The 27,284-nt window shown below is 52.7% G+C and overlaps 1 long non-coding RNA gene across 1 annotated transcript in view; it reads right to left on the reverse strand.

Annotated features, from left to right (window-relative positions):
- Positions 1 to 322: 322 nt before the first annotated feature.
- LOC146870798 (uncharacterized) overlaps positions 323 to 27,284 on the reverse strand; it is a 94,421-nt gene continuing 67,459 nt past the window's right edge. Inside the window, exon 3 of the long non-coding RNA XR_014959454.1 lies at positions 323 to 1,014. This is a non-coding gene — a long non-coding RNA (uncharacterized LOC146870798). The remainder of the gene's footprint in view (positions 1,015 to 27,284) is intronic.

The raw sequence follows: 27,284 nt of genomic DNA on the forward strand, positions 1-27,284 counted from the left end.
CATCAAAAACCATCCTCTGCTACCAGGAAATTGATAGAGATCAGGGTGTGTACAATATTCCCACTACCACGGATAAAGTAATCTCACAGTTACACGCACATGCATACATCATACGCTAGGGCCCATTTCACTAACATACGCTCAAATACTCTACCAGCAATAAACCTGTGGAAGGAAAACACTCCTAAACACCCTGCATCTATATCGAGGTCGATAGGACCTGGTTTTTGTGACTGTCCCTAAGCATAACCTATACAATATATACAACAATAATCAATAATGTAAACCCAATAATTGACAAGAAAGAATATCCAACACCATGTTTAAAATTATATTGCTTTATCTAAAATTAGTCAAGAAAATCAATCAGAGTAAATCATTTCTCATAGTTACCTATTCTAGCTAAATGTCAGAACGGGTCAGGACAAGTCTCTCGGTAAATGTCTCTCAAGACGAAGTCCCATCAGCATCAATCTTCAGCAACGCAGATTCAATACGCGGCAAAGGCAAAATGGCAAGTGGCAAAAGACCCTCTCTAGGCTAACATCTTATAATACTCTAAACAATAGAAAGATACATTGAGAACATAGAAAAAGCTGTAATGTCCGCCGGACTTGCTGAGCAGAGCGAGAAGGAAAGGATGTAACATTGCTACATTTGTGAATCTCCGCTCAGGAAAAATACACATAACGAAAACTACGGAACAGGAACCAAGAAAATAAAACATGTATCACAATTATCCTGCTTCTCCTCGGCCATCGAGCCACAGTTCAGAGCTTCTCTCTAAGGCTCCTTTGTTTCCCAAGGCTGCCAAGGACACTTTCACTTCTCTTGGAGACTTCCCAAAAACTGCTGCCATCCTCATGGAAAGTTTTTCGACAAGGACCATGGTCAGTTAGCTTCAGGACCATTTCCAGCAGGGGTCTCCCTCGTCTCAGCTTTCAAATTATAATCACAGTCAGGCTCACTTATTCAGCCTTCTTTCTCAGGCCAACATAGGCCTTAATAGACCATCTTAATTAAAAGAAACAAAAACAACGTTACTACAGCATAGTGATTAAACAGTGTTAACCCCACTAATACCCTTATGTGTATGCATTTATCTAGCACTTGCAACATAGAAAAGCATTAATTCAAAAGCGTTTTGTGCTCAAAATAAACAGCACATAGCAACGTTTAAACATGAAAACACATTTAACACACGCGTTATTATCAGTCAGCACATTTAAGCACACTCACGTGTAACTCTCTCTTGTTTAAACAAACGGATTGATTAATATAAACGCACTTGCACAAGACAAATAATTAATTATTAACTATTAATGAATTAGTACAACGAATAGACATGCCAGAGCTTCAAAAGCCCCAGAATTTTCAAACTGAAAACTCTGCTCCAGCACCTGCAGTAGAAAAAGTGAGCACAGGTACACCACACAGGCAACGAAGAGCACCTGCAGTAGAAGTGGTGCACACAGGCAACAAGAGCACCTGCAGTAGAAGTAGTGCGCACAGGTATACCACGCAGGCAACGAGAGCACCTGCAGAAGAAGTGGTGCACACTGGTATACCACGCAGGCAACAAGAGCACCTGCAGTAGAACTAGTGGGCACAGGTATACCACGCAGGCAACGAGAGCACCTGCAGAAGAAGTGGTGCGCACAGGTATACCACGCAGGCAGCAAGAGCTCCTGCAGTAGCAGTGGTGCGTGCAGGTATACCACGCAGGCAACGAGACCACCTGCAGTAGAAGTGGTGTACACAGGCATACCACACAGGCAGCAAGAGCTCCTGCAGTAGAAGTGGTGCATGCAGGTATACCACACAAGCAACCAGAGCACATGCAGTTGAAGGGGTGCATGCAGGTATACCACACAGGCAATGAGAGCACCTGCAGTAGAAGCGGTGCATGCAGCTAAGCCACACAGGCAATAAGAGCATCTGCAGTAGAAGTGGTGCGCGCCAGGTAGACCACAAAATCAGCAAGAGCACCTACAATAGAAGTGTTGCTTGCAGGAAGGCCACACAGGGAACCAGAATACCTGCAGTAGAAGTGGTTCACACAGGTATACCACACAGGCAATCAGAGCACCTGCCGTAGAAGTGGTGCTCGCAGGTATACCACACAGGCAACAAGAGCACCTGCAGTAGAAGGGGTGAAAGCAGGTAAGCCATGCAGGCAATGAGAGCATCTGCAGCAGAAGTGGTGCATGCCAGTTTTACCACAAAGGCAGCATGAGCACCTGCAGTAGAAGTGGTGCATGCAGGAATACCACACAGGCAACAAGAGCACCTGCAGTAGAAAAAGTGCACACAGGTACACCACACAGGCAACGACGAGCACCTGCAGTAGAAGTGGTGCACACAGGTATACCACACAGGCAACGAGAGCACCTGCAGTAGAAGTAGTGCGCACAGGTATACCATGCAGGCAATGAGAGCACCTGCAGTAGAACTAGTGGGCCCAGGTATACCACGCAGGCAACAAGAGCACCTGCAGAAGAAGTGGTGCACACAGGTATTCCACGCAGGCAACGAGAGCACCTGCAGAAGAAGTGGTGCGCACAGGTATACCACGCAGGCAGCAAGAACTCCTGCAGTAGCAGTGGTGTGTGCAGGTATACGATGCAGGCAATGAGAGCACCTGTAGTAGAAGTGGTGCACACAGGTATACCACACAGGCAGCAAGAGCTCCTGCAGTAGAAGTGGTGCACACAGGTATACCACACAAGCAGCAAGAGCTCCTGCAGTAGAAGTGGTGCACACAGGTATACCACACAAGCAGCAAGAGCTCCTGCAGTAGAAGTGATGCATGCAGGTGTACCACACAAGCAACCAGAGCACCTGCAGTAGAAGTGGTGCGTGCTGGTATACCACACAGGCAGTGAGAGCACATGCAGTAGAATTGGTGCGCACAGGTATACCTCACAGGCAAAGAGAGCTCCTGCAGTAGAAGCGGTGCAACCAGGTATATAGCACAGGGAATGAGAGCACCTGCAGAAGAAGTGGTACACACAGGTATAACACACAGGCAACCAGAGCACCTGCAGTGAAAGTGGTGCATGCAGGTAAGCTACACAGGCAACAAGATATCCTGCAGTGGAAGTGGTGCACACAGGTACACCACATAGGCTACAAGAGCACCTGCAGTAGAAGTCGTGCATGCATTTATACCACAAAGGCAACAAGAGCACCTGCAGTAGAAGCAGTGCGCACAGGTACACCACACAGGCAATGAGAGTACCTGCAGTAGAAGTGGTCCACACAGGTATACCACACAGGCAACGAGAGCATCTGCAGCAGAAATGGTGCGCATAGGTATATCGCACAGGCAATGAGAGCACCTGCAGAAGAAGTGGTACGCACAGGCATAACACACAGGCAACCAGAGCACCTGCAGTGGATGTGGTGCATGCAGGTAAGCTACACAGGCAACAAGATCACCTGCAGTGGAAGTGGTGCACACAGGTATACCACACAGGCAATGAGGGCACCTGCAGTAGAAGTGGTGCATGCAGCTAAGCCACACAGGCAATAAGAGCATCTGCAGTAGAAGTGGTGAGCGCCAGGTACACCACAAAGGCAGCAAGAGCACCTACAATAGAAGTGGTGCTTGCAGGTAGACCACACAGGCAACCAGAATACCTGCAGTAGAAGTGGTTCACACAGGTATACCACACAGGCAACGTTAGAATCGGGGGTCTCCGGTTGGCGCAGGTATGCACTTGCGACAAGCAGGGACCCTCTCCTCCAAGTCAGGGCAAAGGATTACTCTCAGAAAATTACCCCCGCTCACCCTCTAGGTAGTGTGGCGTGAGCGGTCAGGCTAAACTCCAGAGTACATATGGTTAAGCATTTGCAATGTCCCACAATAATCACCAACCCACCACACAGAGGCACCAGACTGTATTTGTAAAAATATATCTCTTTATATAGGATTCTCAAGCAGGCTTCAATTACAGTCTTTTAGGCTTTAAAACATTTCCAGTTACTGCCATAATGTTCCAATCATTTAATAGGAGGCCACACTGCTTCTAAGGGCAAGGTACCCCCTTCCCGAATTGCCAGGGCACCTGTGGCAGGTGTCCTGCGCAATTCGCCCACCAGATCAGGGGTTCTCTCCTGCAACTGGGCGTCCAGGTCAGGGGGGGCACCCTGAACCTGGCCCTCCAATCTAGGGTCTAAACCCTTCAGTTGAGCCGGGGTCAGAGGCAAGGACTCCCTCCCCCTGCACCCCCTTCCAGATGGCTGTACCCTCCCTACTGGAGTGGTACCCCTAGAAGCAACATGGGTCAGGACAAAGATTACAGTTGTCCCACCTTCCAGGTCAGATAACCCCTGAACCTGGCTTCCCAACACTAGGACCAACCCATGCGGTTGAACGCTCGCCTGGCGCACCAGGACTTCCCGGGGAGCACGCATGCCCCCCCTGAGGGTGACACATAACTCAAGTGTCGTGTGACAATCTGCCTCGCGCAGATCTCCCGACCCCTGTCCTTCTGACAGTGCACGAAGATTCCCCCAGGAGAGAAGTGGTGTCACCATGGTCATTCACTGGTGCCGCAGCCCTTCTGGCTGGCCCCTGATCCACTGGATATTCCACTGGGGACTCTTTCCCCCTCTCACCCCTCAATCTAGACTTCTGCACCCTCCTAATTGGAGCAGTACTGCCAGACACCAGACCTGAGGGAGGCCTGCTTACAGACACTCCCTGTTCACCAGACACTAGGGGATCCCACACAACGGGTGTTAGACCTGGCACCTTGGCGTGAGTTTCCCTTCGACTTTTTTGCTGATGTGCCTCATGTGTTTTGTTGGTGTTAGCTGCTCAGGGCACTGTGCCACTGCTAAACAGTGCCACAGTGCAAGTGCTCCCTTTGAAAAGTGTATAAATTGATTGGTGTCCATGTTTGGCTTATTTGGTTGACTATCAGCCCCTAGTAAAGTGCACCAGGAGTGCCAGGGCTTGTAAATGCAAATGCTGCTGGTGGGCTTGCAGTGCTGGTTGTGCCACCCACAGAAGCGGCCTAGTAAAATGTGTCTAGGGTCTGCCATTGCAGAACCTGCATGCAGTCTGGTACTGTCATGCTGACTGCACAAGTGCACTTACTTGCCAGTCCCTAAACCTTCCCTTAACTACATATTAGTCACCCCTCTGGTAGGCCCAAGGGCAGGGTGCATTGAAAGCATAAGGTAGGACATGCCCTGGTGTGTGTGGCATGTCCTAATAGTAAATTACAGCCATTTTCGTTTTTCACTATTGAAGGCTACCTGCTCTCTATAGGCCAGAATGGGCTGCTGGAATTATTACACGCTATAATCCCAGCGGACTCAGAGAGCATGGTAGAAAGTCAAGTTTAGTATGCCTGAACTCAGAATAATAAAATACTTCTTTTAGTAAAGTTAATTTTAATATCCTGTGTTTGTAAATACTTCTTTTAGAAAGTTAGTATTTACTTGCTTGGCCATTTCAGTCCGCCTCTGCTTTGTGTGCGTGTGCTGCCTAGTTTCAGTGAGGGGCAGGGCTGGGGAATTCCAGGAGACAGGCTGGCTGCCAGGTGGTGGGTAGAGAGATTACACCAGGATGGGTGGGAGGAGTACACCTTGACTCTGAATAGACCTGTGCTCTGCCACCACAATGCTGGCTCCGCCCCCTGAGGAGCGGCTGATGTCTCTGCCCTGTGCACTGAAAGGAAAGAGCAGAGTCATCACAACAAAGTGCTCCAAAACCGGACTGAGCCAGGCACAGGCCCCCTGGCGACAAAGAACAAAAGAAACTGTGTATAAAAGAAGGAGCCCTGCTCCTAAGAGATCAGATCCTGTTTACGCCAAGAAGAAACTCTGCCTGAAGAGAAGGACCTGGGAAAGCTGCATGGAGGAGTACTGTCTCTAAGCCTGAGAGACTGGCCTGTGGTGGGTGCCCTGCTGCAAGAAGGAGAGGAAAAGACTGAGAGAGACTTTTAAATCAATTTGTGCTCTTTGAACAATCTACAAGGGCTTGCTGGTGAACTTGCCCCCTGAACTGCGCCCCAGGAACAGTGGGCGCTACCCCTCCCTGGACAAAAGGAAACTGCGACTGGTGATTTGCTAAACGCTGACCCCAGAGAACTTGTTTGGCCTCATCTCGCTGAGCACCGTCACTTCTGCCTGCCTGTGCTGCTGTGAGCACCGTGACGGCCTGCCCTGCCTGGCCTGATCAAAGTGAATAGCTGCCCCCTCGAGCCGGAGCTCGCAACGTAAGGAGAGACTGCCTGCATCCAAACCCCGAGCCTCTGTGGCCCCGAGCCATTGAAACCACCGTGAGGAGCATTGCCACGCCAGTTCACCCCATCTGGCCGAAGCCGACAGCGCTGCGCGCTGAAAATCACCCCCGAGCCGACCCTCCTGCTGCGGAAGCTGCGGAAGTCCCGAGGCGCCCCCCCCCAAGCATCGTGGTCCTCTGCAAAAGAAGATTGCACCTGCAACGTGGGACGCCCCTTTTGTGACTGCTGTGGCTGCCCTGAACTCCCTGCCAAGATCCAAGGTACTGTGCGCCCCCTGTACGGAGCGTCCCCGTAAGCTTGCTCACGCCGGAAGCGTGAGCTTTTTGAGGGAACGTCCGGTGAGTGTTCGGCTCCGTACGAAGCGTACCGACGAAGGTACGGCCCGTACGGCTTTAAATAACTATACGCGGCTCACGCGGGAAGCGTGAGGAGTGGCAAGAGGCGTACCGGACTCGTACGACACGTACCTATGAGGGTACGGCCCGTACGGCTTGAGTCCCAGTGCGCGTGCTCACGCGGGAAGCGTGAGAATCGGCACGAAGCGTACCAACGCCGGTACGACACGTACAGAGGGCCCTACGAAGCGCACAGAACCCCAAAGAGTGCAGATTGCACCAAAATTGACCATCTAAAGAACTATGGCATCAGAAACATTAATCGCAAGTAACTGGAACTCTGTGTACAAGTAAAAGACTGTATTTTGAAGCCTACTTAAAGGACCTCTATATAAAGTACTTTATTTTTATAAATACAGTCTGGTGTCTGTGTGGTGGGTTGGTGGTTATTGTGGGACACCTTAAATGATTAACCTAATGCCCTCTGGAATCTAGCCTGACTGCTCGCGCCACGTTACCTAGAGGGTGAGCAGGGGTTATTTTCTTAGAGTAATACTTTGCCATGACTTAGAGGAAAGGGTCCCTACTTGCCGCAAGTGCATACCTGCGCCAACCAGAGACCCCGGATTCTAACTGGTTGTACCCCATGCCTATTGTCGGGTTGTCAATGCTGACAACACAGAGAGCCGTTGTCCAATGGCTCAAGTTCCCTTTGAGTGGGGGGGGGGTCTCTGGTACTCTGCAAGTCGCTGTGAGAACTACTATGCCTGTAGACTGTCTCCTAGGGAATGATTTGGAGAGCTCCCCTTGGGAAAAGGTGGAGAAGACAGCTCACCTGCGGATGGTGGGTTTACCTGATTGGGCGTGCGTGACCACCCGGTCAGTGGCAGCCAGTAGGGGTGTGCAAGAGAACCTGGAGCCTGAGGGAGAGGCCCAGGAACCGACCTTAGGAAGAGGGCGCAGGAGGCGTGGGAAACCGGCCCTTAAAGTTCCCACGGCCCAGGAGGAAGCAGACCTTGAGGGGGATGCCCTGGAGCCTACCGGGGAACAGATAGCCGAACTGGGGGACCTGCCTGAGCTGACCCATTAGCAGCAAGAAGGAGGCCCCTCCAGGGAGGAATTCTGCAGGGAGCAGAAAGAATGCCCCTCTCTCGTGGGTATGCGGCAGCAGGCTGCAGCCCAGGCAAATGGTGATCAGTCCGGTACACATTTCATCTACTGGGAGAACGACCTCCTGTACTCAGAGCCTAAGGTTGCTAAACCTGGGTCAGCCCGTGCGCTGGTGGTAACCCAGAAGTTCAGAGCCTTCCTACTGGGGCTGGCTCACGATGTGCCATTAGCAGGGCATTTGGGGCAGGACAAGACCTATGAGAGGCTTGTCACCCACTTTTATTGGCCTCAAATGCACAAGAGCTCAGATGCTCATTGTAGGACCTGCCAGACTTGCCAGGCAAGTGGTAAGAGTGGAAGGAAGCAAAAGGCTCCACTCCAACCTTTCCCCGTGGTCAGTACCCCATTCCAGCGAGTGGGGATTGACATTGTGGGGCCACTGGACCCCAAGACAACCATGGGCAACAGGTTTATCCTGGTCTTGGTGGACCATGCCACCTGGTACCCTGAAGCCATCCCTCTGAGGACAGTGACGGCCCCCGTGGTGGGACGGGCACTGATGGGAATTTTCTCACGAGTAGGATTCCCTCTAGATGTGGTGTCTGACAGGGGCACCAATTTCATATTGAAATATATGAAATCCCTTTGGCAAGAGTGTGGTGTAACCTACAAGTTCACCACCCTTTACCATCCCCAAGGAAACAGGTTGGTTGAGAGATTCAACCGAACCCTAAAGGGCATGATTATGGGTCTTGAGGAACCCATGAGGCGTAAGTGGGACGTCCTCTTACCATGCCTTCTCTTTGTGTACCGTGAGGTGCCACAGAAGTCTCTAGGGTTCAGTCCCTTTGAGCTTCTGTATGGCCACCCAGTACGAGGACCTCGTAGTCTGGTCAAGGAAGGCTGGGAGCAATCTCCCAGGAAACCTCCCCAGAATGTATATAGTTACATGCTGGCCTTCCGGAACCAGACTAGGCGTTTCATGCAACTTGCTGAGGCAAACCTGGAAGCCAGCCAGAAGGAAACGAAGCGGTGGTTCGACGAGAACGCCACTCTGGTTGAGCTTCAACCTGGGCAAAAGGTATGGGTCCTGGCCCCTGTGGAGCCTTGTGCACTCCAGGACAAGTGGACCGGACCCTTTGAGATTGTGGAGCGCAAGAGTTCTGTCACCTACTTGGTGGACTTGCAGTCTCCCAGGAACCCCTTGAGGGTCCTACATGTCAACCGACTAAAGCCCCACTTGGAGAGGTCCGAAGTGGGCATGCTCTTGGCCACAGATGATGGGGCGGAAGAGGAGTCTGAGCCTCTTCCTGACCTCCTGGTAGCCTCAGAGCAAGACGGGTCAGTGGATGGAGTTAACCTCTCACCCACCCTGACCCCTGAGCAACAGGATGACTGCCGCCAGCTGATGGGGCAGTTTCCTGACCTGTTCTCCCTGGTTCCTGGTGTCAGAGATTGGTGCGTCCATGATGTGGACACAGGAGACAGCTTGCCTGTGAAGCACAAGGCTTACAGAGTAACTGACAGGGTCAGAGCCTGCATCGAAGAGGAGGTCTCAAAGATGCTTGCTCTAGGGGTGGTTGAGTCCTCCAGCAGTCCTTGGGCCAGCCCAGTGGTCTTGGTCCCAAAGTCTGCAGCGCCGGGTGCCACACCCGAACTCTGGTTCTGTGTGGACTACCTAGGACTCAATTCAGTCATGAAGACTGACGCGCACCCCATCCCCAGAGCCGATGAGCTCATCGATCGGTTAGGGGCTGCACGGTACCTCAGCACGTTTGATTTAACGTCTGGGTACTGGCAGATCGCCTTGACTGATGGGGCCAAAGAGAGGTCCGCATTCTCCACACCAGATGGGCATTTCCAGTTCCGGGTTATGCCATTTGGGCTGAAGAATGCCCCTGCCACCTTCCAGAGGTTGGTCAACCAGGTGTTGGCTGGGCTGACTGAGTTCAGCGCCGCCTTCCTGGATGACATCGCAGTGTTCAGTGGCACATGGAAAGAACACCTGCACCACCTCTGGGAAGTGTTGATGGCACTGCGCAAGGCAGGCCTCACGATCAAGGAAAGCAAGTGTCAGATCGGGCAGGGTTCCGTGGTGTACTTGGGACACCAAGTGGGGAGCATCCAGGTGGCGCCTCTCCAACCCAAGATGTAAACCATCCTGGCTTGGGAGCCCCCAAAGACCCAGACAGAGGTGAGGGCCTTTTTAGGACTCACAGGGTACTACAGGAGGTTGGTCAAGGGGTATGGCAGCATTATTGCCCCCTTGACAGAGCTGACTTCGAAGAAGCAGCCCAGGAAAGTGATCTGGACTGACACCTGTCAGAAGGCTTTTGACACCCTGAAGACTGCCATGTGCACGGCGCCCGTGCTCTTGGCTCCTGACTTCTCCAAAGAATTCCTAGTGCAGACAGACGCATCAGAGCATGGTGTAGGGGCTGTTCTCTCACAGATAACTGAGGAGGGCTGGGACCAACCTGTAGCCTTCATTAGTAGGAGGTTACTTCCACGGGAACAAAGGTGGAGTGCAATCGAGCAAGAAGCATTTGCTGTTGTCTGGGCGCTGAAGAAGCTAAGACCCTACTTGTTTGGGTCTCACTTCCGGGTTCAGACCGACCACAGGCACCTCGGATGGTTGATGCAAATGAGGGGTGAGAACCCAAAACTGTTGAGGTGGTCCATCTCCCTACAGGGTATGGACTTTACGGTGGAGCACCGCCCTGGCACAGATCACGCCAATGCTGACGGTCCGTCCAGGTTTTTCCGCCTTAGTGAAGAGGAACTCCCTGGGGTAGGGTAGTTCCCCCCACATTTCAGATGGAGGGGACACGTGTTAGACCTGGCACCTTGGTGTGAGTTTCCATTCCACTTTTTGCTGATGTGCCTCATGTGTTTTGTTGGTGTTAGCTGCTCAGGGCACTGTGCCACTGCTAATCAGTGCCACAGTGCAAGTGCTCCCTTTGAAAAGTGTATACATTGATTGGTGTCCATGTTTGGCTTATTTGGTTTACTATCAGCCCCTAGTAAAGTGCACCAGGAGTGCCAGGGCTTGTAAATGCAAATGCTGCTGGTGGGCTTGCAGCGCTGGTTGTGCCACCCACAGAAGCAGCCTAGTAAAATGTGTCTAGGGTCTGCCATTGCAGAACCTGCGTGCAATCTGGTACTGTCATGCTGACTGCGCAAGTGCACCTACTTGCCAGTCCCTAAACCTTCCCTTAACTACATATTAGTCACCCCTCTGGTAGGCCCAAGGGCAGGGTGCATTGTAAGCATAAGGTAGGACATGCCCTGGTGTGTGTGGCATGTCCTAATAGTGAATTACAGCCATTTTCGTTTTTCACTATTGAAGGCTACCTGCTCTACATAGGCCAGAATGGGCATCTGGAATTATTACAAGCTATAATCCCAGCGGACTCAGAGAGCATGGTAGAAAGTCAAGTTTAGTATGCCTGAACTCAGAATAATAAAATACTTCTTTTAGTAAAGTTTATTTTAATATCCTGTGTTTGTAAATACTACTTTTAGAAAGTTAGTATTTACTTGCTTAGCCATTTCAGTCTGCCTCTGCTTTGTGTGTGTGTGCTGCCTAGTTTCAGTGAGGGGCAGGGCTTGGGAATTCCAGGAGACAGGCTGGCTGCCAGGTGGTGGGTAGAGATATTACACAAGGATGGGTGGGAGGAGTACACCTTGACTATGAATAGACCTGTGCTCTTCCACCACAATGCTGGCTCCGCCCCCTGTGGAGCGGCTGATGTCTCTGCCCTGTGCACTGAAAGGAAAGAGCAGAGTCACCACAACAAAGTGCTCCAAAACCGGACTGAGCCAGGCACAGGCCCCCTGGCGACAAAGAACAAAAGAAACTGTGTATAAAAGAAGGAGCCCTGCTCCTAAGAGATCAGATCCTGTTTACGCCAAGAAGAAACTCTGCCTGAAGAGAAGGACCTGGGAAAGCTGCATGGAGGAGTACTGTCTCTAAGCCTGAGAGACTGGCCTGTGGTGGGTGCCTTGCTGCAAGAAGGAGAGGAAAAGACTGAGAGAGACTTTTAAATCAATTTGTGCTGTTTGAACAATCTCCAAGGGCTTGCTGGTGAACTTGCCCCCCGAACTGCGCCCCAGGAACAGTGGGCGCTACCCCTCCCTGGAAAAAAGGAAACTGCGACTGGTGATTTGCTAAACGCTGACCCCAGAGAACTTGTGTGGCCTCATCTCGCTGAGCACCGTGACCTCTGCCCGCCTGTGCTGCTGTGAGCACCGTGATGGCCTGCCCTGCCTGGCCTGATCAAACTGAACAGCTGCCCCCTCGAGCCGGAGCTCGCAACGTAAGGAGAGACTGCCTGCATCCAAACCCCGAGCCTCTGTGGCCCCGAGCCATTGAGACCACCGTGAGTAGCATTGCCACGCCAGTTCACCCCATCTGGCCGAAGCCGACAGCGCTGCACGCTAAAAATCACCCCCGAGCCGCCCCTCCTGCTTCCCCCCTTGAGGCAAGCTGTGGAAGTCCCGAGGCGCCCTCCCCAAGCATCGTGGTCCTCTGCAAAAGAAGATTGCACCTGCGACGTGGGACGCCCCTTTTGTGACTGCTGTGGCGGCTCCGAACTCCCTGCCAAGATCCAAGGTACTGTGCGCCCCGTCCCGCCATCCGTACGGACCGTACGACCCTGTACGGAGCGTCCCCGTAAGCTTGCTCACGCCGGAAGCGTGAGCTTTTGGAGGGAACGTCCGGTGAGTGTTCGGCTCCGTACGAAGCGTACCGACGAAGGTACGGCCCGTACGGCTTTAAATAACTATACGCCGGCTCACGCGGGAAGCGTGAGGAGTGGCAAGAGGCGTACCGGACTCGTACGACGCATACCTACGAGTGTGCGGCCCGTACGTCTTGAGTCCCAGTACGCGTGCTCACGCGGGAAGCGTAAGAAACAGCACGAAGCGTACCAACGCTCGTACGACACGTGCAGAGGGCCCTACGAAGCGCATAGACCCCCAAAAAGTGCAGATTGCACCAAAATTGACCATTTAAAGAACTGTGGCATCAGGAACATTAATCACAAGTAACTGGAACCCTGTTTACAAGTAAAAGACTGTATTTTGAAGCCTACTTAAAGAACCTCTATATAAAGTACTTTATTTTTATAAATACAGTCTGGTGTCTCTGTGTGGTGGGTTGGTGGTTATTGTGGGACACCTTAAATGCTTAACCTAACGCCCTCTGGAATCTAGCCTGACTGCTCGCGCCACGTTACCTAGAGGGTGAGCAGGGGTTGTTTTCTTAGAGTAATCCTTTGCCCTGACTTAGAGGAAAGGGTCCCTGCTTGTCGCAAGTGCATACCTGCGCCAACCAGAGACCCCGGATTCTAACAACGGGCAGCCACTCAGGACAGACTAGGCTCCCCACCTGGTGTTCCCTTAAAGAACCATCCAAGCTCTGAGACTGAGGTTGGGCACTACCGGGACATAACCCATTCTCACTCCTTCCCCTTAAAGACAGGACGTGAGGCCCTACACCCCTCTCACTACTGCAGGTCCTAGTTGGGCTACTCTGAGCCACTTCCACCACACTGGGTTTGAAGATACCTGAACCACTCCTCTTGGGATCACTCCCCAATGCCTTTCCAGACCCTCTGGACTCCACCAAAAGGTCGGCCTCAAATGTGAGCTCCCTGCGGTCAGAGAACTTACTCTCCCACAGGTGTTGGCATAGCTCTGGAAAACAGGGACTTACAATATGCTCTCCCACAATTGGATCACACAGCCCCCTAACAGGGTTAACCAAACTATCCTTCACCTCACCATCCAGTGCCTCGCACACGTACTCCATACCACTCTCCTGAGACTTGCAAGACAGTATCTGACTGTCTGTCACACAACCCACACTCTTCTGGGCGGTCTTCACACTCACACACCAGGATCTCAACCATGGGGGAATCCCTACCACCACTAGGACTATGAACCCCTGTGCCAGTTTCCCAATTTACCTCTGGAACACTGCGCACCACTGGAGCTACCTCATATCCTTGAACCTCCTGGTGTAACTTAACCCCCTCCTTCAAGTCATTTGCCATATCTCTGTGTGTGTACTACTCTCTCAGCACTAGAAAATTCAATATTGCTGCCACCATCTGAGCTGGATTCCTCCTCCCACTTAGCAAAGCTCAATCTAGGAGCTACACACATTTCTTGTTGCTGGGCTGAGACACTCATGGCCTCAAGCCTCTCGAGCTCCATATCAAATTTCCTCATTATCAAGTCATGCTCCATTTGCATTTTCTTTTCTTCCAGAGCCAGCTTTTTGCTTTCTAGCTCCAATTGGCCATTTAATTTCAGCTCTGCCAACTTCATTTCATGATCCTTTGTGGCTTGTCTGTCTGCCAGCTCCTCTGGCGACAGGCCTCTGCCAAAGCTATGAACGCTCTCCGCTGGTTCCACTGGTACAACCTCCTCAGGTGCACCCCTTGATTCAATCCAGGCTTTCAGCGCCTTGTAGAGATCTGGTTTGATCTTGCATCCTACATGTGGAACCTTGAACTTCCTGCAGAAGTACTTGATTTGGGATTTCTTGTAGCTGTTCAGTTTTTACTCATCCCATTCTACCTCTCCTAGTTCAGAGGTTTCAGATGTTGCTCTCTCTATGCTGTTTGAGCCAGGCATGACTTCAAACACAAGGGTTCTTCTTTTTTTTTAAAAGCAAAAATTAAAAGTGTGTGGCTCAAGCTACTGGACTGTACTCACTGTGCAATGGTCAATAATCACTGTACAGACACTACAAATGCAAATCCGTGATCCTCACCGCTGCCACTAATGTTAGAATCGAGGGTCTCCGGTTGGCGCAGGTATGCACTTGTGACAAGCAGGGACCCTCTCCTCCAAGTCAGGGCAAAGGATTACTCTCAGAAAATAACCCCGGCTCACCCTCTAGGTAGTTTGGCGCGAGCAGTCAGGCTAAACTCCAGAGTACATATGGTTAAGCATTTGCAATGTCCCACAATAATCACCAACCCACCACACAGAGGCACCAGACTGTATTTATAAAAATATATCTCTTTATATAGGATTCTCAAGCAGCCTTCAATTGCAGTCTTTTAGGCTTTAAAACGGTTCCAGTTACTGTCAAAATGTTCCAATCATTTAATACGAGGCCACAGTTCTTCTAAGGGCAAGGCTTTGTTGCTGACTGCACTTCTTTCAGGGCTGTGTGCTTCGTAGCGCTCTTCGTACGCGTCGTACCGCTCTACAGGAAGAGCCCCACTATAGCTCACGCTTCCCGCGTGAGCAAGCGTACGGGGCCGTCAATTTCAGGGAAGTACGCGACGTACCGTTTGCTTCAAAATGAGGCGTACTGTTCTCTACAATGCAGCCGTACGCTGCATGTACGCTGAGATTAAGCTAGAAAGCGCACAGTTCTCCGCGCTGCAGCCATACGCTACGTGTCACCCACAGTACCTTGTTTCTTCTTGGGTGCGAGGCGAGCCAGTAGTCGGCAAGGGGGCGTCCCACGTCGCGGTGCGGTCCTGCTTCTCGGAGGGCAGCGATGCGTTGTGGGGCGGCTCTTGACCTCGACGTCCGTCTCGATGTTGAAGAGGGAGGGGGTGGCGGCTTGAGGTGAATCCAGCGGCGAGGCGCTGTCAGCAGGGCGTCGTCCTGGAAAGGCGAGCTCAGGTGCAGGCGGTCTTCACGGTGTGCTCTACAGCTCGGAGGCCACTGACTCACGTTGTTTGGACCGGACGGTCCGTTCTTGCGGTGCGAGCTCCGGCTCGAGGGGGCAGCAGTTTGTGGTGCTCAGGCGAGGCGGGGCAGGCCGTTACGTTGCTAACTGCGGTACAGTTGTTCAGAGGTCGCTTTGCTCGGCGGGATGGGGCGCACAGGCTCTGAGTGCGGGACAGATTCCCAGTCGCACTCAGGTCTCAGGAGTCAGCGCTGAAGGGGGGAATACACCAGCAGAAGATTCCTTCTTCAAGGGAGGTGTAGCGCCCACTGTTCCTGGGGCGCAGTTCAGGGGGCAAGTTCACAAGCAAACCCTTGGAGATTGTTTAAGATGCACAAGTGAATAAAAAGTCTTTGTCTTTCCTCCTCTCTCCTTCTTGCAGTAAGGCACCCACCACAGGCCAGTCTCTCAGGCTAGAGACAGTACTCCTCGATGTAGCTTTCCCAGGTCCTTGTCTTCAGGCAGAGTTTCTTCTTGGCGTCAACAGGATCTAATTTCTTAGGAGCAGGGTTCCTTCTTTTATACACAGTTTCTTTTGTTCTTTGTGGCCAGGGAGCCTGTGCCTGGCTCAGTCCGGTTTTGGAGCACTTTGTTGTGGTGACTCTGCTCTCTCCTTTCAATGCACAGGGCAGAGACATCAGACGCTCCACAAGGGACGGAGCCAGCATTGTGGTGGCAAAGCACAGCCCTATTCAGAGTCAAGGTGTACTCCTCCCACCCATCCTGGTGTAATCTCTCTATTCACCACCTGGCAGCCAGCCTGTCTCCTGGAATTCCCCAGCCCTGCCCCTCACTGAAACTAGGCAGCACACACACACACAGCAGAGGCGGACTGAAATGGTTAGGCAAGTAAATACTAACTTTCTAAAAGTAGTATTTACAAACACAGGATATTAAAATAAACTTTACTAAAAGAAGTATTTTATTATTCTGAGTTCAGGCATACTAAACTGGACTCTCTACCATGCTCTCTGAGTCCGCTGGGATTATACAGTGTAATAATTCCAGCAGCCCATTCTGGCCTATGGAGAGCAGGTAGCCTTTCAATAGTGAAAAACGAAAATGGCTGTAATTCACTATTAGAACATGCCACACACATCAGGGCATGTCCTACCTTATGCTTACAATGCACCCTGCCCGTGGGCCTACCGTAGGGGTGACTAATATGTAGATCAGGGAAGGTTTAGTGTTGGACCTGGCCCTTTTTGCAGGGTCATCCCTAACCTTTTTGCCTTCCTCCTGTATTTTCTCTGACCTGGTGTTGGCTGATTTATGACTCTGGGCACCTTAGCACTGCTGATCAGTGCTAAGGTGCATATGCTCTCCCTATGGTAAAATGTATACATTGATTGGTGTCCATGTTTGGCTTATTTGGTTTACTATCAGCCCCTAGTAAAGTGCACCATGAGTGCCAGGGCTTGTAAATACAAATGCTGCTGGTGGGCTTGCAGCACTGGTTGTGCCACCCACAGAAGCGGCCTAGTAAAATGTGTCTAAGGTCTGCCACTGCAGAACCTGCGCGCGGTCTGGTACCGTCGCACTGACTGCGCAAGTGCACCCACTTGCCAGTCCCTAAACCTTCCCTTAACTACATATTAGTCACCCCTCTGGTAGGCCCAAGGGCAGGGTGCATTGTAGGCATAAGGTAGGACATGCCCTGATGTGTGTGGCATGTCTTAATAGTGAATTACAGCCATTTTCGTTTTTCACTATTGAAGGCTACCTGCTCTCCATAGGCCAGAATGGGCTGCTGGAATTACTACACGCTGTAATCCCAGTGGACTCAGAGCATGGTAGAAAGTCATGTTTAGTATGCCTGAACTCAGAATAATAAAATACTTCTTTTAGTAAAGTTTATTTTAATATCCTGTGTTTGTAAATGCTACTTTTAGAAAGTTAGTATTTACTGACCTGGCCATTTCAGTCTCCTCTGCTGTGTGTGTGTGTTCTGCCTAGCAACAGTGAAGAGCAGGGCTGGGGAATTCCAGGAGACAGGCTGGCTGACAGGTGGTGGGTAGAGAGATTACACCAGGATCGGTGGGAGGAATACACCTTGACTCTTGAATAGACCTGTGCTCTGCCAGCACAAAGCCAGCTCCGCCCCCTGTGGAGCGGCTGATGTCTCTGCCCTGCTGCTGAAAGGAAAGAGCAGAGTCACCACAACAAAGTGCTCCAAAACTGGACTGAGCCAGGCCCAGGCCCGCTGGCGCTAAAGAACAAAAGAATTGTGCTATAAAAGTAGGAGCCTGGCTCCTAAGGAATCAGATCCTGTTTACGCAACGACGAACCTCTGCCTGAAGGAGAAGGACCTGGAGAAGCTGAAGGAGGAATACTGTCTCTCTGCATGAGAGACTGGCCTGCAGTGGGTGCCTGTCTGCTGGAAGGAGAGGAAAAGACTGAAAGGAAAGACTTTGATTCAACTTGTGCTGAACTATCTCCAAGGGCTTGCTAGAGAACTTGCCTCCTGAACTGCGCCCCAGGAACATTGGGCGCTACCCCCCCCTTGAGGAAGAAGAGACTGCCGTGGGTGATTCTGCACCGCTGACCCCGGAGAACCTTGTGCCTTAATCCCGCTGAGCAACGCAACTTCTGCGGCTGGAGCAGCTGTGAGCATCGTGACGGCCCGCAAGCCTAAACAAAGTAAGCAACTGCCCCCTCGAGCCGTCGCTCGCAAAGTAAGGAGGAGACCCCTGTGTCCAAACATCGAGCCCTGCGACCCCCCCGGGCCACAGAAATCACCGTGAGGACCTGTGCGCACTGTTCGCCCCAACCGGACGAAGCCGACAGCGCGCTGCGCTGAGATCTCGCCCCCAGGCTGCCCCTCTTGCCTCTGCCCTCGCTGGTGTGCTAGGAAGTTGAGGAGTGCCCCCACGAAGCATCAGCGTCCACGTAGGAGCCAGGACCAAGACGCGACGTGGGACACTCGTGGTTGACATCTGCAAGCCGCCGCGAACCTCCCCGTGAAAGAACAAAGGTATTCTGCCAAAGCACACTGAGGTACGGTCCGTACCTGCTTTGTATGGTGCGTCCCTGCCTTTACAGTATTGAGGGCTGGGGCGCTGTAGTACGGCCCGTACTGACCTTGTTGCGGTGCGTCCCTACCTTTGAAGGATTTTGTGCTTTGTGCCCTGGTACGGCCCGTGCTCGACTCTGTTTGAGCCGTATCTGTCTTGCCGTCCGTGTACGGCGCGTCCCCCTCACTGTACGGACCGTACAGTAGTAAAAGCATTGCCGGGGCTCACGCGGGAAGCGTGGGACTTGGTAAGCGAAGCCTGGAAGAAGTCCGACGCGTACCTACGTCGGTACGGGCCGTCTGGTTCAAGGCCGGTGGACGCGTACCTCACGCGAGAAGCGTGAGAAACAGCATGACGTACGGAAATCGTAGTACGAGGCGTACCTGAAGCGCTACGAAGCACACAACCCCCCAATAGAACTTATAACAAGTAAAACTGTGCCATTTTAAAACCTGTGGACTGCCCTTAAGCATTTTGTTGGACTTGGCCCTTCAGGCAGGTTCACCCCCGAAACTTTTTGCTTTTTATTGTGATCTGGTGTAGTGATTTGTGGGTTCTGCGCACTTTACCACTGTGTCCCAGGGTAAAGTGCGGGCGTGTAGTGAGGTTGGCCTGCCCTCCCATAGGAATGCATGGGGGAATGTATGTGTCCTGGTAGTTCCTGATGCGTGGGGTGTGCAGGCTCGAGGTTGGTATGTGCGGACTCGTGTGAGTGAATGCTGCGCGATGATGTGTGCGGCGTGCATGTACCTAGTGTGGAAGTGCCACTTCTAGAAGTGGGCACTTCAGTGTGCAGTATGAAATGTGTGCCTTGTCTGGCGATTGGCTGGTTGAGGTCATGTGACGGGCTAGGGAAATCCCCAGAGTCAGGATGAGTCACTCAGTGGTGAATGGGGAGATCAGCAGCTAGATGGGTGGGAGGAGTACACCTGGGTCCTGAATAGGGCAGGGTTTTCCCCACACAATGCTGGCTCCGCCCCCTGTGGTGCGACTGATGACTCTGGCCTGTCCACTGAATAGGGAGAGGGGCTGAGCAAAACAAAGTGCTCAGGGACCAGTTGTAACTGGTTCGCCCCTTCCCTGCACCTTGAGACAAAGGATTTACTGTATAAAAAGGGGCTGTGTCCCCTTACATTTGGTGTTCTCTTGCTGATCCAACTTGAGGGGGGCCTGCTGCTGCTGGGCGCCAGGAGAGACCGCCACTGGGGACTGCCTCCCTGCTGGAGGGCCCTGTGAGCTGGCCCCTGGGCCCAGTCTTTGCCCCCCCCTGCTTTTGAAGACTTTGGCTGGACTTGCTTTCTTGCCCAAGAGCCTGGAAGCGCTTTTTACTTATAGCGCTAGGAGCGCTCCATTTGTGGCCCCAGCAGCGCTGAGCTGCGATCCTTAACAGGGGAACCCCGACGTAGGGATTCCCCCGCTTTTGCCGATTTGAAGCGGGTGCCCACCCCGCATTGCCGTGGTCGTTGGCAGGTGCCCACCCCGCTTATTGGTTTATTTCGTTGGCGGGTGCCCACCCCGCTTATTGGTTTATTTCGTTGGCGGGTGCCCACCCCGCTTATTTGTTTTTCTTGCGAGGGAGCCTACCCCTCTGACGGCCGGAGAATCACCGCCGCGGCCAGGGAATCCCAGGAAGTCAGGCGGCCGGGGGCGGGCCTCCGGGACAACAGGAACCGGAAGCAGGAGGGCGGGAGCCTACCCCGCCTCCCACCGAAGACGCACGGCTGGCTGAAGCCCCGGAGATTCCCCCGCACCGCCCGTCAGGCCGGAGGCTCTGAAGTCCTCTGAGAACAGCCCGGGAGAGCAGGAGACGACGCGGGAGTCCCAGGTGAGTGGGGATCCATGCGGTTGAGGATTTTGTCCGTTCTGCCCTCTCCCTTCACGCAGCGCCGCAGTTGCGGGCTGCTTCACCGAGGGGGCAAGTTCTTCCCAGGGCATTTGATGTTGCTGAGTCCCCCGAGCGGGACTCCCACGCTTCTGGGTGCAAATTGGTTTTAGAGCCCCAAAGGCTCCCACGAGGCACATTGTTCAAGAGTCCAGAGGGACTCCGACAGACGGGGCCATATTGGTCCTAGAGCGCGAAGACGCTCCATCGTGGGGGCATATTATTTTTAGAGCGCTCGTGGGGCTCCAACACTCCGCATTGTGTTCTTCGAGCGCTGGTGCGCTCCAACGTTATTGGGGGCCGTATTCATTTGTTTAGAGCCCAGGGAGGCTCCAACAACTGCCCTATTTGTCCTAAGAAGGCACAGTGGTGCCCACGCTCATTTCTCCAGCTGCCCAGCACTTAGTGGGCAGCTGCAACGTTTAGGTTGTGCATTGTGCGCCTGGCTTGCGCAGCCTGCGCAGGCTTGCCCCTGACTTTGCTGAACACAGGGCGTCCTAGCCCCTACCAGGCCAGTTGGCCCAGGGACTGCCACAGGTGGTGGCTCATGTGGAGTTTTGCGCTAATGTTCCTACCTGCACCTCTGAATGTGTTTTTATGCGTCATGTGCCTTGTTCTTACACCGCTGAATGTATTTTGTGCATCATGTGTTTTCCTTCCCTACACCTCTGAATGTGTTGTGATGCATCATGTGTAATGTGCGCTTACCCCTACAGGTATTGTGATACTTAGGTGGTTGTTTTCTCCTAGTACAGGTGGTGCTAGTGAGGTCCTAGTTCCCTGCGCGATATTTTCCTAAGGTGGTTAGGGTTGCGTAGGTGGTACTTACCTGTTACCGGTAAGTACTGGTTGTGTGCTATATATATGTTATTTTGTGCTATGTTCTAAAGTATTATTCCTAAGTTCTAAGAGTGCTAATTTCGGACAGTGGTCCATGTGGCCCTGTCCCCTGTACATATAATCCCTTGTAAATTCTGCCCGTGCCTGTTGGCACATTGTAAAGTGTGTGTTTTTATCTAATGTGTTGTGTATAATACAAAGGCTATTTTTATAGAATACCTTGTGTGAAGTTTCTTTTGTGGTGGGCCTTGGGTGTTGTTGCTGGGTGCGCGCGCAAACGCTTTACACATTGCCTCAGAGATAAGCCTGACTGCTCGTGCCAAGCTACCAAGGGGGTGAGCAGGGGTTATCTTTGGCGTGTAACTTCCTTGCCCTGACTAGAGTGGTGGTTTCTGCCTAACTTTGGCGCAAGCCTTAGCAAACCGGAAATCCCCATTTCTAACATTGGTGATCAGCGGTGGGATTTGGACTTGCGTTTGCGCTGTACCGCAGTAGCAACTGGCTGCACCACAAAACGCGGCATTTAGATAGTCAACATGGTATAGGGATTATTGTTCTAAGGTTGCTTTTAAATGTCATTTCTTTAGAAATGTGTTTCTTGTGCACTGTGAGTTAGGTGTCCCTAGCTCGGGAGGGTAGATCATCCCCCTAAGTGCAGTGTGTTTTCTAGATTCACCAGAGGGTGGGATCCAGTGGTGGCAGCATATAGTGTCCAGTACATTTGTTCCCCGCCCTGCGCCCAGAGTTTGGTACCTGTGTCACTTGTGGTCAGGTTGAGGAATCAGGGGTGGTAGAAACTGCCTTACCAGTCCAAGGGGAGGGTTGTGTGTGGATGAGTGGTGTGTGGCACTAGACAAGTGAGTGTGAGTTCTCTGGGATAGAGAGCTTGCTGAATCCCTTGTGAATTGTGTACTCCTGTGTTAAGCTCAGACCCCTAGGTTCCTTGTGTTGAACTTTTCTCGAGAACGTCCGCCAAAATGGAGCCTGCTTTTAATTTCTGTGGTCTGTTTAGATACAGTATGTTGGAGTTGGTAAGGTTCTGTGAAGAGAGAAACATTGAGGTGGGTGAGTCAGATACCCAGTCCAAACTAAGGGACAACCTGATCCTATGGCAAAAGGATGAATGGGAACGTGAGCGCAGTGAGGAAGATAGGGCCCGGGCCGCACGCCAAGAGGGTGGTGGGTCTGAGGGGAGCCCTGAGGAATCTGAAGAGGAGGAAGAAAGCGACCTGACAGGGACGCCAGTAGAGAGAGAAGACCCCATAGATAGGGAGTCCCTTGCTGGGTCCAGTGTCAGGAGCAGCACCCCATCCCTTTCCCTGTCCCCAGAGGAGTGGATAGATAGGAGGGAAGAAAGGGAGCATCAGCTGGCCATGGAGAAGCTCAGGTTAGAGCATGCCAAGGAGATGGCGCAGCTGAATGTGGAGGAGAAAAAGTTTGAGACCGAGAGGGTCTTAACGGAGGAGAGGATAGCGGAGGCTGAGAGGGCCTTCGCCAGGGAGAAATTAGCTCTGGAGGGTAAGTTGTCCCCTGAGCGCAGTTCTGGTTTGCTGGATTCCCCAGGGAGGGTAGAGTCCAGTGGTGGCAGCGAAATAGAGTCCAGTGGAGGGCGAACCATTCCCAGTTCACCCAGTCTGGTACCTGTTTCCAAAGAAGAGGAGAATAGGTTGAAATTCAGGGGCAGTAGGAAGCTGTCTCACCAGTCTTGGGACACGTTTGTGGGTGAATGTGAGGATGCACTGGATGATTGGTTAAGGGTAAACACGAAACAGGATTTTGACGGACTGTATGCTCTGGTTATCAAAGAGCAGCTATTCAGTAGTTTTTATCCCGAGTTGCGCCAACACCGGTTAGCGTGGGGGTGCACGGATCCATGGAAACTTGCAACGGAAGCAGACCGATGGGAAGGGGCCCCAAGTTATGATGAGGAATGGGAGAGTACTTCTAACAGTAGTGACTCAAGTAGCTTCCAGTCCAGTATTGAGGAAGAGGCTCAGAGTAGCCCAGCTAGGACCCAGAGTAGTGAGAGGGGTGTAGGGGCTCACGTCCTGTCTCCGTGGAGTAGGAGTGAGTGGGTGACTTCGAGTCCCCAGAGGCCCGAAACCCAGTCTCAGAACCTGGATGGTTTCTTCAGGGAACACCAGGTTGGGGGCCTAGGCTGTCCTGTGAGTCCATTTGAGGAGGATCACCTACTGTATGGAGGACCTGGAGCGTCTGTAAATAGAGCACCAGTGGTTCTGATGACTGGCAGTACCGCTCCAGTAGGGAGGGTACAAGAGTCCAGCGAGAGGAGTGGCATGGGGCGGTGTTCCCCGGTGGAGGAACCAGTGGGTCAGGGACCAGCCGGGAGGGCTGAGTCTCCTAGAGGTGACCATGGTGACCACACGTCCGTCCTGGGGGATCTTCACGCACTGTCAGGTAGACAGGGGACGGGAGATCTGCGCCAGGCAGACTGTCACGTAACATATGAGGAATATGTTACTCTCGGGGGGATGGTGTGTAAGTCCCCAGAAGTCCTGGAGTGCCAGGCAATTATTCCGCCAAAGGTTCTAGACCCAAGGTTGGGAGGCCAGGTTCAGGATCAGCCTGACCTGAAGGGTAGGACTACTGTAACAAGTGTCCTGACCGGTTCTTCTTCCAGAGGTACCGCCCCAGTTGGTAGGGAGCAGGACTCTGGAAGGGGGTGCAGAGGGTGGGAGAGCCCACCTCTGACCCCGGTGCAACCTGAGGGGTTAAACCCTAGGTTGGGAGACCAGTTCTCAGGGAGAGGTCCTGAGCTGGTGGGAAGGTTGATTTCTGAGGGTGCCTCTCAGAGGAGGAGAGGACGGAACCCTAGAAGAAGAGGTAGGGGGAGGAGAGCCTCACCCGTGACTTTTGGTCAGCTTGAGGGTACAGACCCTAGGCTGGAGGATCAGTGGCAGTTTAGAACTGCCCTGATGAGGGGTAGAGTGGAGAATGGCTGCTATGTGCCAGGGGTTACTACCCCCCACTCTGTGGTTGGGCAAGGACCAGTGGCGCCTAGATGGTCTAGGGCCTGGTCCTGGCCACGGACAGCTGAGGAGTACCAGGGGGGTAGCCCAGTTGGTCCGCCGAGTTTTTTCAGAGGAAACCATGAGAGTTCAGAGTGGCGTAAAACCGGAGAGTGTCCCTGCCGTTGCGGGCCTGCGTCCGTGTTTTATCGCCCCAAGCAGGGAAGTCCATCACGGTGGTGATTGGTCTACCCTGCGTTTTGGCTGGAAGGGGGTTGTGTTGGACTTGGCCCTTCAGGCAGGTTCACCCCCGAAACTTTTTGCTTTTTATTGTGATCTGGTGTAGTGATTTGTGGGTTCTGCGCACTTTACCACTGTGTCCCAGGGTAAAGTGCGGGCGTGTAGTGAGGTTGGCCTGCCCTCCCATAGGAATGCATGGGGGAATGTATGTGTCCTGGTAGTTCCTGATGCGTGGGGTGTGCAGGCTCGAGGTTGGTATGTGCGGACTCGTGTGAGTGAATGCTGCGCGATGATGTGTGCGGCGTGCATGTACCTAGTGTGGAAGTGCCACTTCTAGAAGTGGGCACTTCAGTGTGCAGTATGAAATGTGTGCCTTGTCTGGCGATTGGCTGGTTGAGGTCATGTGACGGGCTAGGGAAATCCCCAGAGTCAGGATGAGTCACCCAGTGGTGAATGGGGAGATCAGCAGCTAGATGGGTGGGAGTGGTACACCTGGGTCCTGAATAGGGCAGGGTTTTCCCCACACAATGCTGGCTCCGCCCCCTGTGGTGCGACTGATGACTCTGGCCTGTCCACTGAATAGGGAGAGGGGCTGAGCAAAACAAAGTGCTCAGGGACCAGTTGTAACTGGTTCGCCCCTTCCCTGCACCTTGAGACAAAGGATTTACTGTATAAAAAGGGGCTGTGTCCCCTTACATTTGGTGTTCTCTTGCTGATCCAACTTGAGGGGGGCCTGCTGCTGCTGGGCGCCAGGAGAGACCGCCACTGGGGACTGCCTTCCTGCTGGAGGGCCCTGTGAGCTGGCCCCTGGGCCCAGTCTTTGCCCCCCCCTGCTTTTGAAGACTTTGGCTGGACTTGCTTTCTTGCCCAAGAGCCTGGAAGCGCTTTTTACTTATAGCGCTAGGAGCGCTCCATTTGTGACCCCAGCAGCGCTGAGCTGCGATCCTTAACAGGGGAACCCCGACGTAGGGATTCCCCCGCTTTTGCCGATTTGAAGCGGGTGCCCACCCCGCATTGCCGTGGTCGTTGGCAGGTGCCCACCCCGCTTATTGGTTTATTTCGTTGGCGGGTGCCCACCCCGCTTATTGGTTTATTTCGTTGGCAGGTGCCCACCCCGCTTATTTGTTTTTCTTGCGAGGGAGCCTACCCCTCTGACGGCCGGAGAATCACCGCCGCGGCCAGGGAATCCCAGGAAGTCAGGCGGCCGGGGGCGGGCCTCCGGGACAACAGGAACCGGAAGCAGGAGGGCGGGAGCCTACCCCGCCTCCCACCGAAGACGCGCGGCTGGCTGAAGCCCCGGAGATTCCCCCGCACCGCCCGTCAGGCCGGAGGCTCTGAAGTCCTCTGAGAACAGCCCGGGAGAGCAGGAGATGACGCGGGAGTCCCAGGTGAGTGGGGCTCCACGCGGTTGAGGATTTTGTCCGTTCTGCCCTCTCCCTTCTTCACGCAGCGCCGCAGTTGCGGGCTGCTTCACCGAGGGGGCAAGTTCTTCCCAGGGCATTTGATGTTGCTGAGTCCCCCGAGCGGGACTCCCACGCTTCTGGGTGCAAATTGGTTTTAGAGCCCCAAAGGCTCCCACGAGGCACATTGTTCAAGAGTCCAGAGGGACTCCGACAGACGGGGCCATATTGGTCCTAGAGCGCGAAGACGCTCCATCGTGGGGGCATATTATTTTTAGAGCGCTCGTGGGGCTCCAACACTCCGCATTGTGTTCTTCGAGCGCTGGTGCGCTCCAACGTTATTGGGGGCCGTATTCATTTGTTTAGAGCCCAGGGAGGCTCCAACAACTGCCCTATTTGTCCTAAGAAGGCACAGTGGTGCCCACGCTCATTTCTCCAGCTGTCCAGCACTTAGTGGGCAGCTGCAACGTTTAGGTTGTGCATTGTGCGCCTGGCTTGCGCAGCCTGCGCAGGCTTGCCCCTGACTTTGCTGAACACAGGGCGTCCTAGCCCCTACCAGGCCAGTTGGCCCAGGGACTGCCACAGGTGGTGGCTCATGTGGAGTTTTGCGCTAATGTTCCTACCTGCACCTCTGAATGTGTTTTATGCATCATGTGCCTTGTTCTTACACCGCTGAATGTATTTTGTGCATCATGTGTTTTCCTTCCCTACACCTCTGAATGTGTTGTGATGCATCTTGAGTAATGTGTGCTTACCCCTACAGGTATTGTGATACTTAGGTGGTTGTTTTCTCCTAGTACAGGTGGTGCTAGTGAGGTCCTAGTTCCCTGCGCGATATTTTCCTAAGGTGGTTAGGGTTGCGTAGGTGGTACTTACCTGTTACCAGTTAGTACTGGTTGTGTGCTATATATATGTTATTTTGTGCTATGTTCTAAAGTATTATTCCTAAGTTCTAAGAGTGCTAATTTCGGACAGTGGTCCATGTGGCCCTGTCCCCTGTACATATAATCCCTTGTAAATTCTGCCCGTGCCTGTTGGCACATTGTAAAGTGTGTGTTTTTATCTAATGTGTTGTGTATAATACAAAGGCTATTTTTATAGAATACCTTGTGTGGAGTTTCCTTTGTGGTGGGCCTTGGGTGTTGTTGCTGGGTGCGCGCGCAAACGCTTTACACATTGCCTCAGAGATAAGCCTGACTGCTCGTGCCAAGCTACCAAGGGGGTGAGCAGGGGTTATCTTTGGCGTGTAACTTCCTTGCCCTGACTAGAGTGGTGGTTTCTGCCTGACTTTGGCGCAAGCCTTAGCCAACCGGAAATCCCCATTTCTAACACATTTGAAAGTAACTGGAACATTATTTCACCAAGAGAACTGTATTTGTGCAACCTGCCTGCAAGAAACCTTTTATATAAAGACTTCTATTTTTGATAAATACAGCCTTGTGTCTTTGTGTGGTGGGGTGGTGATTATTGTGTGGGACAACTTGAACGCTTAACCTAATGCCCTCTGGAGATCTAGCCTGACTGCTCGCGCCATG

Source organism: Triturus cristatus, chromosome 1_1 (assembly GCF_964204655.1).
Source record: "Triturus cristatus chromosome 1_1, aTriCri1.1, whole genome shotgun sequence".
Classification (NCBI taxonomy): domain Eukaryota; kingdom Metazoa; phylum Chordata; class Amphibia; order Caudata; family Salamandridae; genus Triturus; species Triturus cristatus.